Here is a 7,995-nt window from a genome sequence, read left to right on the forward strand (position 1 = left end):
CTCCCTGTGACAATGAAAGTTGTGACTAATTGAAGATATACAATGAGGTGTTGATTATCTTGAAGATGCCCTTATGGGAGGAATAAGGGCTAGAGGCATCTTTTTTATTTCTAAACCCTCATTACTATCCTCAACTATTTTTAGGTTTTAATACTGTGATTCCAAAGGGTTCCATTCCCATCTAGATGTGCTCAGCATCTTTAACTACACTGCCCTCCACCTGCATAGAGGTGAGGCAACCAATACCTAGAAAAGTTCCCTTCTCTTCATGTGCTAATAATTTCCAGGAATTTCTCCAGAATCTGGTTACTCTACCCTCAACTACTCTAGTTGCTTAGGATCTGGTTCTTGCTGGTTTTTTACTTTTGGCCTGCCCCTTCAGACTTAATTGATTCCACACCTTGTGTTCACTCAAATTTTTGTTTTTAGTTTGTTCTACACCTTGCAGCTAAGAGTCATCCCTCTCCACTTCCACACAAAACCCAGCTTCCTGAAGCCCAGCAGGGACCTAAGGCAAGGCCCACCAATTACCTGGGAGAGGAGTTCAGATGAATGTTCCTGTATCCCATTACAAATCATTATCAGATGTAATTGCTTCAAAGTAATAGAACAATTGTGTAATACTAAAAAATTTACAGTGAAACACTACTCTCACCAAATTTCCAGGGTCCATTCCATTTATTCACTACTGGGAGGATAGAAAACATTTTATTCATGTCTCTATGGGTAACTAGATAAGTAGAAAATAATACAGGAATAGACTAAGGGGCTGGCAATGGAAATGTAAAGGAAGAGATAGACGTGAGGCACGCTAGAAATGAAAATATGATAAGGACCTGGCTGTCGTATATACATTAGGCACAAAGGAGACAAAAGTTTCTACAATAATGACAATTTTTCCAACTTCAATGACTGAATGCTTCATATCGGTGGCAAATAGGCAAGTGAAAAGGAGAACAAGAGCAGCAGGAGTTGGGCAATTATTTAAAAAGTAAAACACATAGTCAAAAATATACTTAGTTGCATATTTTTAACTAATGTGGCGATGGTCAGAGACAATGATTAAATCAACTCATTTATCCCTGAATGAACGAGTTGTATATGAAAGAGACAAATGAGAGATAATCTCTCTCTCTCTCTCTGCTGGCTCTGCGACCCTGCCACCTCCTATAAGCTTTCCTTTCCCAGACTACAACTCATATTTTAACGTATACCTTGGGCTCTGTTAACTAAGATGAGCACAAGGAAAAAGAACCCAGAAATTAAAGACAAAAGAAGTGCTCAAAGAGTTAAAAGAATCAAGCGAGTGCAAGGTTACCCCCAAGCCAAAATATAAAGGAACTTCAAGAGAAAGACAGTATAAAACAATTTGAAATGCTAGAGATTTCAAAGCAAATGCATTTGCAGCTTGAAGATTACTAGATAGTCAATAATTAGATATAGCAGGAAAGGGGGGAAGTATTGCTATATAACCAAGAACTGACTGCATTTGCTTTTTCATTCTGTGGTGATAGTGTTCATTTTGGGAAAAGGTTCTACATATAAGAAAGTACTTCAGCGATCATTTTGAGTGCATGTGTGAACAAAAAGGGCACTTTCCACCCTTAAAAGAGGGTAAAAAAAAAAAAAAAAAAAGAGAGAGAGAGAACTTAATTTCTATGCAAAACAGAGTGGAAAATAAACATTGTTGACAGAGGATCGGCCAGGCACAGTGGCTCACACCTGTAATCCCAGCACTTTGGGAGGCCGAGGCAAGCAGATCACTTGAGGTCAGGAGTTCGAGACCAGCCTCGCCAATATTGTGAAACCCCGTTTCTACTAAAAATACAAAAATTAGTCGGGCATGGTGGTATTTGCCTGCAATCCCACCTGTTTGGGAAGCTGAGGCAGGAAAATCAACTGAACCTGAGAGACGGAGGTTGCAGTGAGCCGAGATCAAGCCACTGCACTTCAGTCTGGGCAACAGAGTGAGACCCCATCTCAAAAAACAAAACAAAACAAAACAAACAGAAAGAAAGAGAGGATCAGGAGCCTAGAGATAAAATAAATAAATAAATAATAATAAATCTGAAGATAAGCTAGGTAAAGAAAGAGCCCTAATACCAAGTTAAAGGCCTTAAGAAGAGAGGAAGCTAATGTCCTATTTTCAGCAATGGCTGATAAATTTTTGAGACTGTAACGTGTGATAATAAATTAATGTCCACATGGATTTTACTGTAGCTATTCACAAGAGAATGAAGAAATTAGGGTGGTGTCCACCATAGGGAAGAGTCAGACAGCAAGAGAAAGAATCTCCAAGTACTGAGAGTGATGATTAAGAAGAAAATTACTATGTGGTCCAATAAACAGGTATCAATCTCCCTGAAATCCACAAGAATATCAGCGATAGTTTCAAAACTTTGTACAGTGTTGCTATAGACGGAATGTTTGTATGCCCTGCAAAATTCATATGTTGGAGCCTTGATCGTCAATGTGATGGTATTTGGAGGTGGGGCTTTGGGGGATAATGAATGGAATTAATGCTCTTATAGGAAAGAGACAAGAGAGAGATGGTCTCTCCACCATGTGAGGGCATGGAGAGAAGGTGGAGGTCTGCAAACCAGGAAAAGGGCCCGCCCCAGACACTAAGACCATGCTGGTCACCTGATTTTGGACTTTCATCTTTCAGAATTGTGAGCAATAAATGTTTGTGGTTTAAGTCACCTAGTCTATGACATTTATTATAGCAGCCCAAGCTAACTAAGACAGGGATAGAGTCTTGTGCCAACATAGTTGGATATTAAAATAAAAGGTGATCTTCAAAGTGTAGAGAACTTGATGACACCAAGTGTCAGCTGACTCTTGGGCTGTAATAGTTTCACTGTTTGCACTTTTGTTTTTTTGTTTTTGTTTTTTTTTTTTGAGACGGAGTCTCGCTCTGTCTCCCGGGCTGGAGTGCAGTGGCCAGATTTCAGCTCACTGCAAGCTCTGCCTCCCAGGTTCACGCCATTCTCCTGCCTCAGCCTCCCAAGTAGCTGGGACTACAGGCGCCCGCCACCTCGCCCGGCTATGCACTTTTGTTTTTGTAATCAGTGTTGTCAGCAGATGCCCGTACTGAGCAGGAAATGGCTTACTTGGTGTCATTTAAGGAATTACTCTCTGTTTCAAGTTATCTCCCTACACTTTCTGAGTATTACAAGTTATAGATTAATGTGTAGAGGAAAATATCAGTCATTTTCACATTGGTCTGAAAATCAGTTAAAACAAACTCTCCTTCCTCTAGAGGCTAGCTAACATGATCTGAAAGTTTTCATGAGAAGAAAGAAGGTAAAGAAACAAGACACTGGGAGATGGAAACCCAGTCCCTGGCAAGGAGAAAGTTTCAGGGCCCAACAAGTGGCACTAATGCCTTGGATGCTGGAACTGATGAGGTAGAGTGAGAGGAGATGGGTGTAATGGTGCCAAAGATAATTCCAACTGTTTAGAAATTTTACCTAGAGCATTGCATTTTTAAAAAACCATAATTCAAATTGTCCTTTTTCCCATCATTTGTTTTTTCTTAACCGTTTCTGCCTCTTCACATTCTGTTCTTCCAAAGTGATCTTTAATTATTTGTTTTAGCTCTCTCGCCTTTATTTTCTTCCTCTAGATGTCTGAACAAGCTGAGAAATGGTTAAATTCAAACTACAGGAAAAGGAGGTGAGATTAACAGAGTGACTTGTCAGTTAGTTGGCATTGAGATGCCTCAAATCCCTGAATCTGACAGTTTTCCTGGATTTTGACCATAGTGTCTGTTTAGTTCATGGACAACCTATCCATATATAGTCAACTCTTCAGTAATTACACTCAGAAGATAGACTTTGAGACTCATCCAAGAAGTAAAGGGTCATATTGTCTTCTGAGTTTAATTTCTCACCTCAGATGTTTATTTGCTCTGAATAAAGCCTGTGGGATTAGAAAGGGAATCAGTTACATATCCCAAAGCAGCTCTTTTAGCTATAGCAATCAGTCTGAGTTCCTATCTTGAGTTTTAATGATGATTAACATCTCTATGATCTTTTGTGTTGAACTGAATTCTCTCTATCTAAGGAGAAAACTTGGTAAAATATTTTAAAGCAATCACAAAGCTATTGCTTAGAACAGGTGTGAGTAAATTATAGCCGACAGGCCAAATCTGCCCTGTTGCCTGTTCTTATAAAGTTTCATTGGAACACAGCCACATTTATGTGTTCATATATTGTCTGCTGCTGCTTTTGCACAACTGCAGCAGAATTGAATAGCTGCAACAGAGATCATCCGATCTTTAAAGCCAAGAATATTTATTATCTGGCCCTTTATAGAAAAAAGTTTGCCAAGCCCTGACTACAGCATTACATCTTCCAGTATAGGCCTCCTTAAATTTGTATGGTTCTTGTTCATTAATCATGCTTAACTGATTTACTACTCAAAGGATATGAATAGCATGGGAACTAGCAAAATCATGTATTAAAAATAAATATTTGAAGTATCCCCAAAGCTGCGTGTGCCACAGTCAGGTTGGTGATTCTCTAACTCTCTTTGACCATTTTAAACAGAACACGGGGCTTCCAGAAACCTGCACATCTCCAGCGAAGCATTTTCCAACCCTTATACAAGTTCTTCAAAGATTTTCAGCTATTACTTAGCAAGCTTGAAGCAACATACTGTTATCAGGAGGTAGAATTTTGATTTATGAAAAAGTACAGCAGAGCAAAAGGTATTAGTCACATCTGTACTAGATGAGATATTTATAACACAACTGCTATCAGTTCCCAAATTTCAAAACCTTTTAAACCACTTTAGCTTAGAGTACATTTCAAACACATTTTCAACTAAAGATCAACATTCAAAAGTACTTTAAAAAATACAAGTTAGAGAAAATATTCAAACTCTTTAGTGTAAATATAGCATCTTAATATCTCTAATTATACTTGGTAGTGTGAGATTTCTCATGATTTAATATTTCCTAGAAGCAAATCCCCTGACCATAATCTCTAAAACTTGCCCATAAAGTAAAAAAGAATAACATTCTTAAAAGAAGTATTCTTCTTTTATAGAAAATACCAATGGTGTGAGCTTGGAAAATGTGTGATTTTACAAAACAAAAACATAGTTGGACCATTTTGTATATAAAACAAATAAAATGTGAAAAATATTTTCATATCCCAATTGGCATATTTCTCTCAGGTTTTAAGATCTGTTTGTCTGAAATTTTAATATCTTTTTTTTTTTTACTCAAAATAGGCACTGCTGTGTCTGCCTTTTTCTTAAGTTCTCTTTGTTTTTAAGCTGTTTCCAAAGGCTGTTTCAGACCAATATTAACGGGTAAGACAATCCTTAGTTTGTAACTTTTGCACTCATTACATGTTGTAACAAATATATTGCCAGGCTTCAACAATCCAGAATTGCTTAAAATTCTAAGAAACTGATTTTAAAATAATTTCCAAACACTAAGTTTACAGAACATTCAGGCTTTAATTTGATGCGTCTCACATATCTAAATTTAGCAAACTATAAAACAGCAGTTCTAACTGGTTCCAAAGATGATCTAGTTCAGAGCTGGCCATCTAACTAAGATGATATGCCAAATCCTAATGTTTTCACTCCTTGCTTGAGGAGGGTGTTGTCATTGTGGTTTAAGGAGGATTTTTTTTGTGTTTAAGAATCTCCTTTTGACTGGTGCAAAGCAGTGATATCCTGTTAATTTTTTTTTTTATTTTTCCATAAGTTATTGGGGGTACAAGTGGTGTTTAGTTACATGAGTAGGGTATTTAGTGGTGATTTGTGAGATTTCGGTGCACCCATCATCTAAGCAGTATGCACTGCACCCTATTTGTATCCCTCGTCCTGCCCCACCCTTCCCCAGAAGTCTTCAAAGTCCATTGTATCATTCTTATGCTTTTGTGTCCTCATAGCTTAGCTCCCATATATCAGTGAGAACATACAATGTTTGGTTTTCCATTCCTGAGTTACTTCACTTAGAATGATAGTCTCCAATCTCATTCAAGTCACTGCAAATGCTGTTAATTCATTCCTTTTTAAGGCTGAATAGTATTCCATCACAGCTTCTTTATCCACTCAGTGATTGATGGGCATTTGGGTTGCTTCCACGATTTCACAATTGTAAATTGTGCTGTTGTGAACATGCATGTGCAAGTATCTTTTTCGTATAATGACTTCTTTTCCTCTGGGTAGATACCCAAAAGTGGAACTGCTGGATCAAATAGTAGTTCTACTTTAATTCTTTGAGGAATCTCCACACTATTTTCCATAGTAATTGTACTAGTTTACACTCCCACCAGCAGTATAGATGTGTGCCCTGATCACTTCATCCACGCCATTATCTACTGGTTTTTTGATTTTTTTTATTATGGCCATTCTTGCAGGAGTAAGGTGGTATTGCATTGTGGTTTTGATTTGCATTTCCCTGATCATTAGTGATGCTGAGCAGTTTTTCATATGTTTATTGGCCATTTGTATATCTTCTTTTGAGAGCTGTTTGTTCATGTCCTTAGCCCTCTTTTGATGGGACTGTTTTTTAATTGCTGATTTGTTTGAGTTCATTGTAGATTCTGGATATCAGTCCTTTGTCAGATGTACAGATTGTGAAGATTGCCTCCCACTCTGTGGGTTGTCTGTTCTTACTCTACTGCCTGTTCCTTTTGCCATGCAAAAGCTCTTTAGTTTAATTAAGACCCAGCTATTTATCTCTGTTCTTGTTGCATTTGCTTTTGGGATCTTGGTCATGAAATCCTTGCCTAAGCTAAGGTCTAGAAGGGTTTTTCCAATGTTATCTTCTAGATATATATATATATATATATATTTATATATTTTTATTTTTTTCCTGAGACGGAGTCTCACTCTGTCACCTAGGCTGGAGTACAATGGTGCGGTCTTGGCTTACTGTGACCTCTGCCTCCCGGGTTCAAGCGATTCTCCTGCCTCAGTCTCATGAGTAGCTGGGATTACAGGTGCCTGCCACCACACCCGGCTAATTTTGTACTTTTGGTAGAGATGGGGTTTCACCATATTGGCCAGGCTGTCTCGATCTCCTGACCTCGTGATCACCCACCTCGGCCTCCCAAAGTTCTGGGATTACAGGTGTGAACCACTGTGCCAGAATTTTTATAGTTTCAGGTCTTAGATTTAAGTTCTTAATCCATCTTAAGTTGATTTTTGTTCCCATTAATTTTAATTGTAGCAGAAGCAGCTTAGTGTTGATTTGCAAAATTCTCCTACGTATATTATCTCATTCATTCCTGGGAAGAGGATATTGTTATTACCTGCTTTTCACAAATGTGGAATGTGAGCTCAAAGAGGCTAAATTTTACTGGTCATGAAGCTAGATGGATTCAGAATTCAGATTCAAACCTGTGTCTTCTAACTCCAAGATCAGATCTTGCAAAAACAACAAAGGTAATTAGAGTTTGGACAGATATGAGAGGTCAAAGCAAGCCAAACAGGTAAGCAGTGCTAATCTCCAGGATAGTCTGGGTATTACAGCAGTTGGAACCTCTGCAAAGTCAGGGTATGCAGTGGATTCAGAGCTAGGAAGACAAGGATCGTAACAATATAAATACTAGGAAATGCAGTAAAACAGAAGACCCCAAATATAATGGGAACCAGGGAACCCTCAGAAGCTGAAGAGGAAAGCAAAGTTGATGACCAAAAGTCCTAGCAAAGAGTCAGCAATCAGAAAGTTACAGGAATTGGACCAGGCACGGTGGCTCACGCCTATAGTCCTAGCACTTTGGGAGGCTGAGGTGGAAGGATCACTTGGGTCAGGAGTTTGAGACCCGTCTAACCAACATAGTGAAACCCCATCTCTACTAAAAATACAAAAATTAGACGGGCGTGATGGCACACGCCTGTAATCCCAGCTACTCGAGAGGCTGAGGCAGGAGAATTGCTTGAACACAGGAGACAGAGGTTGCAGTGAGCCGAGATCATGCCATTATACTGCAGCCTGGGTGACAGAGCACGACTCCGTCTCAAAAA

The sequence above is a fragment of the Colobus angolensis genome, unplaced genomic scaffold (assembly GCF_000951035.1).
Source record: "Colobus angolensis palliatus isolate OR3802 unplaced genomic scaffold, Cang.pa_1.0 Scaffold6, whole genome shotgun sequence".
In the NCBI taxonomy this organism is placed as follows: Eukaryota; Metazoa; Chordata; class Mammalia; order Primates; family Cercopithecidae; genus Colobus; species Colobus angolensis.